Raw genomic sequence first — 12070 nt, 5'->3', positions numbered from 1 at the left:
GGTTCAGGAAGCACCATGTGCATATCCAAAGCAAAGAGAGGGGCCCAGTTACTTTAATCCTAATAAGAGATGCTCCTAACATACAATGATGCACTAAAGTCTGTTAAAGGGAAAAAGAGGGAAAGGTAAAATTTTGCACCACGCTGTTCTGCTAAGTTATCAAAGGAAATCTGGAAATACTGGACTCTGATTGCAAATTTGGTCATGGAAACATGGCTCTACAAAAAAAAAGATACAAGAATTTAAGCTATTTCTCCCCTTGCTTTCCAAAAGTACACAGTAGCCAGGCAAAGAGATTCAAAACAGCGATGCCCCTAGCCCCAGCATGACTGTTTGATTAAGCAGACAGACAAATAAACATATTTCATTGCATACATGCCTTCTCCAGACAGCAGTCCCAGTGAAGGGGAGATTCCTCACATAGGGACTGCAAGATCAGAAGACAAGATGAGAAGGTATTTAGCATGCAGACACACTGGCATGCACGCTCCTGCCCAATTGCTTCAGCACATATCATTTATCTCTTCTAGAGCAGAAGCTATAAATAGAGTAATGCCTACAGTTGCCACACTACTGTGGAATGCACCACCACGCATTTCCCTTGAAAAGCACTGAGGACCATCTCTGGGTTAAAAACTCTTTTCTTTTCTTCTAAGTAATCCGTTTTCTTGATTTACGTTTTATCTCAACAGCTATGAAAAGTATCTGAATAAACCCTCATGGAAATTAACATTCTCTGTTTAGTTATGTGCAACATGCAGTTTCTACAGCCTCCTATGCCTTCACCCAACAGCACTGAATCTGCTTGTTTCATGATGCACTGAGTTGTCCCTGAACCTCCACCTCCAGCCCACCAAAGAATTTCAGCTAGCCTCTTGATCAATGGAAAGAGACAGGGGTAACTCAGCACAGCAATCATCACGCACTGCCCTTGCCTTCTCCTCGGGGTGTAGCACATGGAGCTGGTTGTATTTTCAAAATTTTATGGTTTGGTTCATCTCCTGGACGCTTAGGAGACCACCAGCCCACCCCTGTAGCGTAAAGACTACTTAAATGAGACTGAGATATAGTTCTTGTGTAGTCTGTTAGCTACACATGGGTAAGCAAAGGCAGAAAGGGCCTAGGGACAATACTTAGAGAAGGAACTTAGGCTGAAATCCTCAAGTATATCCTAGTGATTTCAGTAAGGCACCTCATGAACATCAATTTTATATGATATGGAGAAAGGCTTTTGATTTTCAAACACAGGTACAAAATCAATCTCTCCAGCCTAGGCTTTGATCTGAACTAAGATGATGGAGAACTGGCGAGCAGCAAGGATCTATATGATCTGATTAAGAACTGATAAATTATTGTTGCCCAGTTTGGACAGTGCTGTCTAGAACTGTACTTTTAAAGCACATAATCTTGATGGTAGATCTCTTCTGATTAGCCCTTCAAAAGAATATTCATGTAAACTGGAGCTGCAGCATCTCTGCTGAAGTATTCTGATGACATAATGGGTCGTTATAAATACATAATTTGCCCAAGTGAAATAAGTCCAGCTATTCAGGGTAGGTCAGAGCATCAAGTTACTGTGTCTTCTCTAACATAATTTTTACTATCTCTAAAGTCAGAGTGATCCTGTTTAAATGCAAAAGCACTTTGTAACTGCAATTTGCAAAACAATGAGAGAAATATGCACAACAGGGCTTGCTGATAAAGCAGAATTTTGTCAGAGTAGGACACTGTTTAAAGGTTTACCCTGGGGGCACCAGCTGTTTTCTAAAGTACTGCTACGTGACAGAAGGTACACTTAGCAGCAATACAAGGAGAGGCCAAGATTAAAACCTGGAAACAGTTTATGTGTAAATAACAGAACAAATACAAGAAATCCATGAGTCCACAGATAGGATACTTATGATAGACTGACATTCACCATCATATATGCCACTCTGTCAAGAAGGGAAAGCTTCTGGAAGAGGGTATGAGACAGCAGTTATTTTATCATTTATCAATATGCACCAACCAAAGATGCTGACGTTCAGTACTTCCCTTTTTATCCATTATTTCCTGTGACTTTTTCCTCCTAATATTGCAAACAGCAACTGCTTTTTGCAACATTGTGAATGATGTTTAATACTTAGACTAAATGAAAGCTGGGGGCAGAGAAATATTAAATGTAGAGTTGATACTGTTTTAACAGAGTGCTGGCCTTTGTCGTAAGTAAGCTATCAAACTTAGACCCAACAAAATCCATCAGGAGAACAGCACCTTTGCCAGGAGCTGTTACAAAGGAAACGGAATAATTTTAAGTCAAGTCCAGTAACTTCTACTGGCATTAGAGAAATTCACAAATGGTGGACACAGCAGTGGCTATGAAAAACAAGAGTCCATATGCAACCACTCACAAAATGGGAGGGCGAGCAGAAAGCACGACACTTGGACTTGTTTCTTTGCTCGGCCTCTGAAGTGTAGCTGTTGTGGAGAGGAGGTAGCAGAAAAGGAAAGAAAGGCACGACAGCGTATCAGCTAAAAGAAACACTTTGGATCCTCTTCTCCCTTATCCCTCAAATCTGTGCTGCTGATGCTGTGAAAGGCATCCCTTCCCAGATCTGTCAAAAGACAGAGGAAAAAAGACGTACATAGCAAGGGAAGCAAAAGACATGACAAGGAAAAGGGAGCAGGAATGCCGTGAGCCAAAATAAACATAGAACCACTTGCCTGAATGGACCTTTGGTCCAATGCCGTTTGTGAGTTCTGATCACATCAGCCAGGTCTCCAGTAGAGACAATCCCTTGCAGAACCTCAGCAAATTAGTCCAGTCTCCAGTTGTGACTAATGACTGGTAGAAAGCTGTAAGGGAGAGAAAACATGAATGTAATCTGGCTAATCATGCACCGAGGAGAACAGGGAAAACAAACAAACAAAAAGGCTCTGAACCTGCAGGTGTCAACATAAACCCAAAAGGCTGATAAGCTTATTTTCTTAATGTGGGGCTGTTGCACAGGGTGAGCACAGAGAATGGGAGATTCTCACAGCGGCTGCTTGCAGGAGGTCAGTACATAGCACAGTGGTCACCTCAAACATACATGTGAAGGTAGAGCTGCAGGGGTTCCAGCAATTGGATTTGTTTTCTCATTTTTTATTTGCAGTGAAGCTTGTGATGGCAGCCACACGGGAAGAGCCAATTACGTTTCTGCCAACGGTTCCCGCATACCCTGTGAAATACTGTATCCCTTCAGTATCTCATCTCAAGCACTCCAAAAGCCAGGTCAGGGCATTTGAGGCTGAAGACACTGAGGAAAACCTGTGTGTACGAAGTCACAAGAGAAGACTACCACCTTATGGACCTATCTCAAGGGCTGCGAAAAACCCAACATATTTTATTCTCTCAGTTTGTTCACTTGAGCACAATTCATTCCACTGCACTGTGCAGGAGAAGCAGAAACATATCAGAAGGACTGCTGCAGTGGAGGTGAGCATCAGTGCAAGCAGTAACAGGGACTGATTCAAAATGCCAGCTTTGAGACCTGCTGTGACAAGGCACAGCTCCGGGGGTGAAACAAGAGAGACTTTAGTGAAACATTTTCTCGCTGTTCCTGATGAAATGAAGTGTTTCTGCCCACTGAGACTCTCTCTATGTTCTGCTGTTCAAGTACAATTATTACTCCATTCTCAGCAGTGCTTTTGTGCCCATCTCTGATAAGACCAGGGGCTGCTTTGCCTGCTGTATCTGATCTTGCTTTGCCACACAACCCACGGGAATTGATCCTGCCAGACCTTAAACGGGCCATATAGCGCAGACCAGAACTGTAAAAAGGCAGTGCATTCCCCACCTCAGAGCAAAGGGAAAGCCTGGAGAAAAGAGATGCTGCCAGTTGTTTTTTACATTGATTCTTTTCACACTTTCTAGTCACTCACTCCAAGCTCCACCACAAATACCTACAGGGTCAAAACACTGTCCTCAGGAGCTTGAGTAGTGACCTTCATAAGTGACACAGACAATACGAAATCCTTTCTTTAGAAGGAGTTGCCCCAAGTACAATCTTTTGCTCATTCAGTCTTTCTTCTCCTTCAAGCAAAATCTGCCAGAACTGACTACTTCCAATTCATTTTTTTCCTTATTTTTTTTTTGTGTGTTGTCCCAGCCTCCCCTCTCAGAGGTGTCTCCCTGGGGAAATTCATGTCCCTTGTACTTTTTACTCTGTGCGCATAATAGAACATTATCTGCATAATTTATCTTTCACAACATGTTGTCTTCCTTCTGGCTAAGTGTTTTTCTAAAATAAATATATATCCTCATTGTGTACACTGAGAAAAAGAGCCAACAAGCCTTTCCTATGTGAGAACTGTATAATATCCAAAACCTGAACCACCAAGAATATGTTAGCTCAGTCCTTTGAGTCAAACGTTACTGTAAAGTTAATCTTCTTCCTGCCTCTCTGTATTTTTCAGTGTTCCATTCTTTCTGTAGATCTAATGTAACTCCCCAAGGCTAAATCCAGATAGAATTTGGAATTGAAATGCAACCCACAAAGCAAAGGAATTCAATGAGATAAGACAAAAAAAACCCTCTGCCTTTAAGGCCTTTTATCACACCGGTGATAAAACAGGGTATGAAACAAAAGCAAATCTATGGGACTGGGAAGTGGGGGAGCATTTTGTCATGGACTGATTAGCATGACCTTAACATCCAGACCACATGTGGCAGAGATGGTGCTTCCATGTAGCATGTTTTCAAGAAGCACAACTGCCAGCTAGTGCACATTGCAAATCACAGCACGCAGGCGAGCTGACAAAGCATTTGACCATGTCTTGAAGTTATATATACTGGGGCTGTTGTGGTCCAGTCAACACAATCTTCACTCAGCTTCTGTTATGAGTAACGAGAAGAAGTTGTCCCTATGCTGTATCAATGCAGAGAGAAGTCTGCTAGCCTGGCTTTCCTTCAAAGCACATGCAAGGATTTCCAAAGGGAAGTTACAATAGGAAAAGGTGAGAAAAGTGGTCAGCTGCCTCCCATCGGCTTGACTGGAAGCATGTGTCCAATACCAGGCATCTCATTGTCGTTCAGGGGACAAAAATATCCCAAACCCACCTCCAAATACTCTAGTTTCAAAGTCAGGATCTGTGAGACTAGGTAAGCATAATTCAACGCTGATTCCTTGGGAACAGCTATCAGCGCCCACTCAAATGTCAACATTCAAAGCAAAGACTGATGTAAGTACGGTCACCTTATCAGTACTAGATGTCCTAGAGATTTAATGATTTGAAGAAATAACCTGAGTTGTAATAAAACTTAATAGCATCATCTGAAAGGCATCACATAAGTCTAAATTGCCACAAGCAGAAAATTATTTCCCACTAATTTCTGCCTTAGTTAAAATCATCTTCATACAAGTATATGATGAGGATGGGAATGTCATGAGTTGTAATTGAAGGTAAATAATTTCTCTCCCTCAGCCTGTATCAGTAAAACCTCAGTTTCATCCAAATTTAGGCACTGGACCTCAAAAAAAGAAGTGAAACAATTTCAGAAGTCCCAGAGGAGAGAAATGTGAACAGCCAAAGATCAAAGACCATGATCTACAAGAGAGCAATGATGCTGCTGGTGGCTGAAGAGAGGAGAGGAGAATGGAGAGAGCATAACAGCCATCAATTGTATAAAGGCTGTTGGAAAGAGAAAAGAAATAATCTGTTTGCCATGACCAGGATGGCTAGCACAAGAAATAATAGGCTTAAGTGGCAGCAAGAGATATGAGGGTTAGACATGAGGAAAGGCTTCCTAATGGTGAGGGGAGTAGGGGACTGGAGTGAATTGCCTGCGGCATGGCAGAGTCTCACTGCTGGAGGTTTTTAAAGAACAAACATCCATCAGAAATGATATATATATAGACAGGTGATCCTTGCTAAAGGGGAAGAAAATGGATAAAGAAAACTCTTCAAGCTTTTTCTCCTCTCTTTTTTTCTCTGATCCTATAAAGCTACTAAAGAGACCCCAGCCTGCTCAAAATCCCAAGGAAGTGGTTAAAGACAGCTATAACAAAGCCTCCTGCAGTGAAATTGCAGAGTCCTTATAAACTTCTCAACAAGCCAGAGGGCTGCCTAGAATAATCTGCGGTGTGTTATACCAAGGCAGTGAACCTCTGCTACTGTATTTTACATGCTGCTTAAACAATGGACTAGCTTCCAGTACTACACTTAGCTTCACTGATACCTCCAGAACCACCTGCGTGCGAAGGTTAGGCGCGTCCCTGCTGAATCAGAATCTAACCACAGCACCCTGTCCTGGGACAGGGAAACAGGCTCCTCTGCCAATGCAAAACTCTGTGGTATAGAAGCTTCTACATCCTGGAGTATCTTAGTAATCTAACACACGAGGGAACAGTCCTGCCATTATCAGATAAAGGCCCTAAATGAGAAAGGCAACACTCCCAAGGTCCTGTGCCTGTGCCCCTTTGATTATTGCAGTATAAATATATTCTTGTTTGTCAGACTGATCTTTCTCAGCCTGTTTCTTCATATCAGTGGTAGAGATAGGAGCTCTCTGGGGTCCTCTGAATGTAATTACTTTCCTTTCTGCATGGGGGAAGAGATTTCCTTTCATTCAAGGGTCCTGTTGTCCGCAGCCTTAATTTAGTCACTTTTATCTGTATTAAGAGGAATGTGGACTCTACTATGAGTTGTGCCAAGCACACCTTGAGAGTGAACGTCTTGCAACTACATGCTGCTGCCACCTACGAAGAAGAAGCAAGGTTTGCTTTATCTGCTTGCCAGAAGACAGGAGGTCCCTATGGAGTACTCCCTGAGGTTTCTTTGACCAGTCACTGTGTGTCACCCTTAGTTTGCCCACTTCCACTGGCATAAGCATTTTTCTACTTTGCAATGGTGCTTAAAACCTGAAAGCCAATCTGCAGTCATGTCAGGGGTCCAGAAACATCTGGTTATATTCCTTTGCAAGGGAGATGTTTTCCCCATGCCTGCTAGGGGAATTCTTCTCTGTTCTGAAGTGCAATCTCTTTTTTTTTTCCTACATGTGTTTCCTTGTAACTTGTCCTATAAGAATCCAGGACCTGCCACACACCCTGAAGTGCCTGTGACACCTCTGTCATGGAAGCAGGACAGCTGGTGATCCAGGTTTCGCCATTCAGTACATGAAAAGGAATATTGCACAAGAAAGTACCAGCAAGCCAGTGGCTCTAAATATTTACATAGTTGTGTGCTTATCCCCCAGATAGGTTAACAGGACTCCATTTAAGGCTATAGACTTGCCACAGTAATATTAGAATGAAATCATCTTCTTTTGACTTCATTAAAAGGCTTGGGCAAGACAGATCAAGTTTAACCTTAGCACCATTCTGTTTCAAACAGTGTATAGCAATGCTGAATGAGCTGGATGGAGAGATATTTATTTAATGTATTTATTTGTGTGGTATTATCAAATTTGAGGTCCAAAGACTGAAATCCTGCTCTTCACAGTACTGTGTACACATTGGTTAATATAGATTTTGCTCTGGGAGAAAAAACACATTGAGATATGCTAGATGGTGAAAGTAAATATTATTGTGTGCAAAGCAGCGAAGGGGGGAAAGAGGAAGAATGAGAGAGAGAAAAGAGGAGAGAAATTAGATGATATATCCAAGGGCACTCAGGAAACCCATGGCACAGCAGGGAACTGAATTCACATCTGTTCTGTTCCAGTTCAGCACCTTTTCTACAAGCAGCCTCCCTCAACGGGCTTCATTTGTGGTCAAAATCCCGAAGAGGGAAAAGAAGAAACAAGAAAAGGAAATGCTGCAGGAACTTTAACCCCACTATTGAGTACTTTTCATGGTGCCCAGGTAGTTAAGCTTAGTCTTCAATAATGTATGACAGAAAGTAATGCAATTTAAATCAGGAGAAGCAGACAGCAGGGTAGGGGAGATAGAGGTGAGTCCTGAAGCACACAAGCCGAAGGAGACAATAATGTAGGAAAAAAAGCTGTGAGCCATAAAAACAGCTTTTCTTAACAGAACTTAACTAGGTTAGAGTGACCTCCGAGAGGTGCCAGAATTTTAACGGCCAAATTCTAATGTGAAGGATTATGGATACATTTCTGCATAAATTGCCCTTGTTTTACATAGACCGTTTTGCTGAGCACAATGTTAATTTTGCAGCTCCGCTGGAGCAGCAGCTTATAAGAAGATAAACAGAAAATGATGCCTTTAGCATCTGATGGATACCTTGGCTAAGAGGAACGATAAAACTATTTACATGAAGATATTTAAAGGCATGAAGGGTGCACCAGCTTTTTAGCAGCACTGCTCTGAATGGGGTGGGGGAAGGTGGCAATAGATGGGAAAGGTCATATTTTCTTCACTCTGATTGTCACCCAACCCACAGCTATAACTAAGGAAAGACTTTTCTTCTGTAGCTGCATGTTCTTCTCTCAGTTTCCTTTCTTGTGTAATTCTGCAGCAGAACTGTTGAGTGAATTCCCACCCCAGGTGAAATTTGGGGTGTGATGCATGGTGCTGACAGAGCAGGAAAGGGGAAACTGAAGAGAGCTAAGGCTCAACCCATTATGGGAATATAAACTCAACTGCACTGTAGTGGCTGAAACAGAAGGAGCTCGTATCTCCCCGTGTCTCCAGCCCCTGAATCTGTGTATTTCTTTACCTTTGTGTTTCATCCAGCTTCAGCAAGACAATGAGGGCAGAGAAAAGGGAGAAAGGAGCATCAGGATCTTGAGGTTCAAGCCAAGGTTAAGAACTCCCCCAAGCCTGATCCCAAGGCTGTGTCAGGACATGCGCTGTCTCCAGCTGTGCCTAGGCCAGTCCTGCATTGAGGGATGTACCCACTCTTAAGGGACAGCAGTTGGGATAGGAAGGGAAAATTGGAGTCTGAAAGCAATCAGTGACTTCCCAAAGCACCACCCTCAACCACTCTGCAGCCGTATCTCAACAGACTTAGGATTGAGGCTGCATCACCTGTGGCACAGGGGTGGGCGAGCAAGCAGGGCAGCTGCCCGAGATGTGAAGATGCAGAAGATGTGGGATGGGAAGACGCAGAAAGGAAGAGGTGATCATTTGTGCGCAGTGGGGTACACGTCCCCCTGCCTCTGTGGCCCAAGTGGTTACAAGCTCCAAGGTCACCCAGCCACGAACTTTCCCCCTGACTAGTCAGCTCCACTTTGCCTAATTCCAGGTATTAATGACCTAAAAATGTGCACATTTAAGAATTAATAAGAAGCAAAAATCTGTCAATTTTCAACTGTTTTCCTGTCTATATATCTGCCTTTCTTTATCTCTTTTTAAATGTGGAATAACTGACTAACATTCATTCCAATTAAAAGTAAAGATATTCTTTTTCAAAGAAAAGGGATAGCACTGTGGTAAACACACTTGAATAGCATCAATAGATTCACCTGCCCAAGATGACAGAGCTGAATTCAGTGGCCGGCAGCAAGGTAATATCAGCTCAGGTACAATCCCTCAGAATTCCACCCGGCCGCAGCCATAAATTGCTGCCTCCATCACAGCTTTGCCAATACCATTTCCATGCTGGCTGCACACCAGCTTTATTGTATTATAACGCGCATTTCACAGGAGTGCAGCAGGAATGACAGAATGGGGTTAGGACGCTAGAAAAGCCACATTATTTTTTCATCCTAGGAGTTGCAAAAGGAGTTAGAAAAGAGAAGGGCAAAGACACCAAAGGCTCAGCTCTAGGCTGCTGCTGCAACTGAGTGAAGAGAAAGAAAACCAGGAAAGGGCTGTGCTCACTCATCCAGTCTAAGTGTAGGAAAGTTTTTCAGAGATTTCCCACTAGTCTTTTACTTATTACGCATCAAGGGCAGAGCTGTCTCCATTTTATTGCACTCTGTCATTCAGAGCTGGGCTAATCATTGCTGCTGAGAATGGAGACAGCCAGCTGGGAATCCATCTTTTCAAGTGTCCCCATGTTGCTTATGCGCATGCCACTGCCCTGACTCGAGATGTGGCTGGTGACTTTGGAAAAACTGTCTTCGCGTACAAAGATCTAACGTATACAGTGAAAAAAGACAGGTATATACGACAAAGGAACCAAAGGGCGATTCTGCTACGTCCTGAGCTTGAGTTAAGGTATGTAGAAGCAACCTTGGCTCTGATCTCCTCAGCACAACTTTAATAACAATGGTAATGAGCTCTGGGCAGAGACTGCCAGGCCAAGGAGACCACCCAGTGCCGCACAGCCCTGTGAGGACACAGCGGGTTGGGTTGGGAGCGGCACAGCCACCTTCACTTCCCCAGGCCCAGCTCTGCAAGGTCTGCTCTCACAACCACAGCTATTGAGACAGACCTGGGCGTAAATTTTAAAGGTAAAATTTTTCAGACTGCTAGGAAGTAAGATGGGTTAGAGGTGATGTCTTGGAAAATGTGGGGTCTGGCGCAGCCACCTCATATCTTCTATCTACCCGAGCGGCAGTGTCAGAGGAGAGTCTGAGGCCACCATCCTCTCATCCTGACTTCTCTAGGCAAGGAATAAAGCCTCTTATCTGCAGATTTATGTTTCCAAAGAAATAAGAAAAAAAAATACAGAGGAGCTTCTTCAAGGGGAACTGCACACCGTAGGGTTTAATTCACAGGAGGATGTTATAATCACACAGAGGTTGGTATTTGTGCCAGTCACTTGAGGGAGACAAAGAGCCACACTGAGTTTGCCTGGATTTTGTATGGTCAGTCTTCAAGGTAGAAGAAAAGAGAACCATAAAAACCTTATGGTCAGTGCAAGGTCTGGAGATACCTATTAGCTTCTAGAAGCAAAAGAATGAATAATGAATAATGAGATGGTAAAATCTACAGGGAAACAGAGAAATAAACAGGACTTGAAAGATCTCATGAGAGAGCTGGTCAGCACAGCCTCAGACAATGTGTGTGGTAGACCATGGCAAGAGTTGGGATAGTTTGCCTGAAAGGATCTAAACTCACTGTAACATTTGGTGAGGGAAAGAAGGCCTGAGAACACAAAGGTCGTTTCAATCAGCTCAGCACGATCAAACACTCTGATGCATCTGCTCAAAACATCTGTGGTGTTTAAACATCTCCTCCAGAGTCAAAATATTGGGATACAGAAAACACCAATGTGCTGTGCACTAGAGAAACCACAAGTAATTTCCTTGGTGAGTGCTGTGATCAGATCTGTGTCACAAACCCAAGAGGAAATGGTAAAAAATGAACACAATTTCAAAAAGGATTGTAAGGATAATAGAGATTTTTCTCCGTGGAGAAAAGCTACAAAGATGACGGCTATTGAATAGAAATCAGAAAGATGAATGAGATGATACAGCACAGGCATGGTCATGAACATAAAAATGCCATATTTGGCACTTCTGCCTTTTCAATGACATTTGAGAAAGCGGTTTGGGACAATTTGCACAATTAAAAGAGAAAATGCTTAGAAGACCTATAAAGAAAACACGTTTAAGTGTTTAAGCAAGAATAACCACTGGAACTCTGTGCTGTGTGACACAACTGAAGCAACCAGCTATAGCCTTCAGTGGCCTAAAAAGGATATTTACTCTAAGTGGCACACAATGTTAGTTCTAGCATGGGGGATGCCACAACATTTTTATTTTGTTGGCTTTCATTGCTGCTTTTTTTTTTGGCAAGTTTCCTTCCTCTCATAGCTTGTCTTGCTAAGTCACAGCCACACAACAGATCTTTGTGGAAAGTTTCATCTGGAAGAGCTGAGCCACCTCTCAGCTCAGAGTTTTCCTCTGGAAACACCACTCTCACATGCAGGACTACAGAGGGAGCCCCTCTCTTGCCATTGACCAGCTTTGCCATCTAAATTGGCTGGCTAACACCCTGTGCTGCGAATACTCCCAGAAAGAAGCAAAAACATTAGAGGAACTTCATTCAGCCATTAAACTGGGATGTATCTCCCTCTTTCTTTGGGGTCACAAGTGAGATCAATTTACCATAGACCTCTAGGGATTCTGCAATACCAAGGCAGAGGTAGGTAAATGTTTCAGCTCTCAGTAGAAATTTCTGGTCTGTCTATCATTGCAGTTTTGAAGCACTTATGTGAACCAAAAATAGTTTAGCAGTTCAATAGAGCAAGACAG

General features: G+C 42.9%; 1 long non-coding RNA gene across 1 annotated transcript in view; it reads right to left on the bottom strand.

The window, feature by feature from the left end:
* Positions 1-2153: 2153 nt before the first annotated feature.
* LOC141749999 (uncharacterized) overlaps positions 2154-12070 on the bottom strand; it is a 42450-nt gene continuing 32533 nt past the window's right edge. The window contains exons 2-3 of the long non-coding RNA XR_012589546.1: positions 2704-2835; positions 2154-2594 (exon numbers count right to left, since the gene is read on the bottom strand). This is a non-coding gene — a long non-coding RNA (uncharacterized LOC141749999). The remainder of the gene's footprint in view (positions 2595-2703; positions 2836-12070) is intronic.

Source organism: Larus michahellis, chromosome 11, assembly GCF_964199755.1.
Source record: "Larus michahellis chromosome 11, bLarMic1.1, whole genome shotgun sequence".
NCBI lineage: Eukaryota > Metazoa > Chordata > Aves > Charadriiformes > Laridae > Larus > Larus michahellis.
The sequence above is the reverse complement of the archived record's forward strand: the minus strand, read 5'-3'. Positions and strand labels throughout refer to the sequence as shown.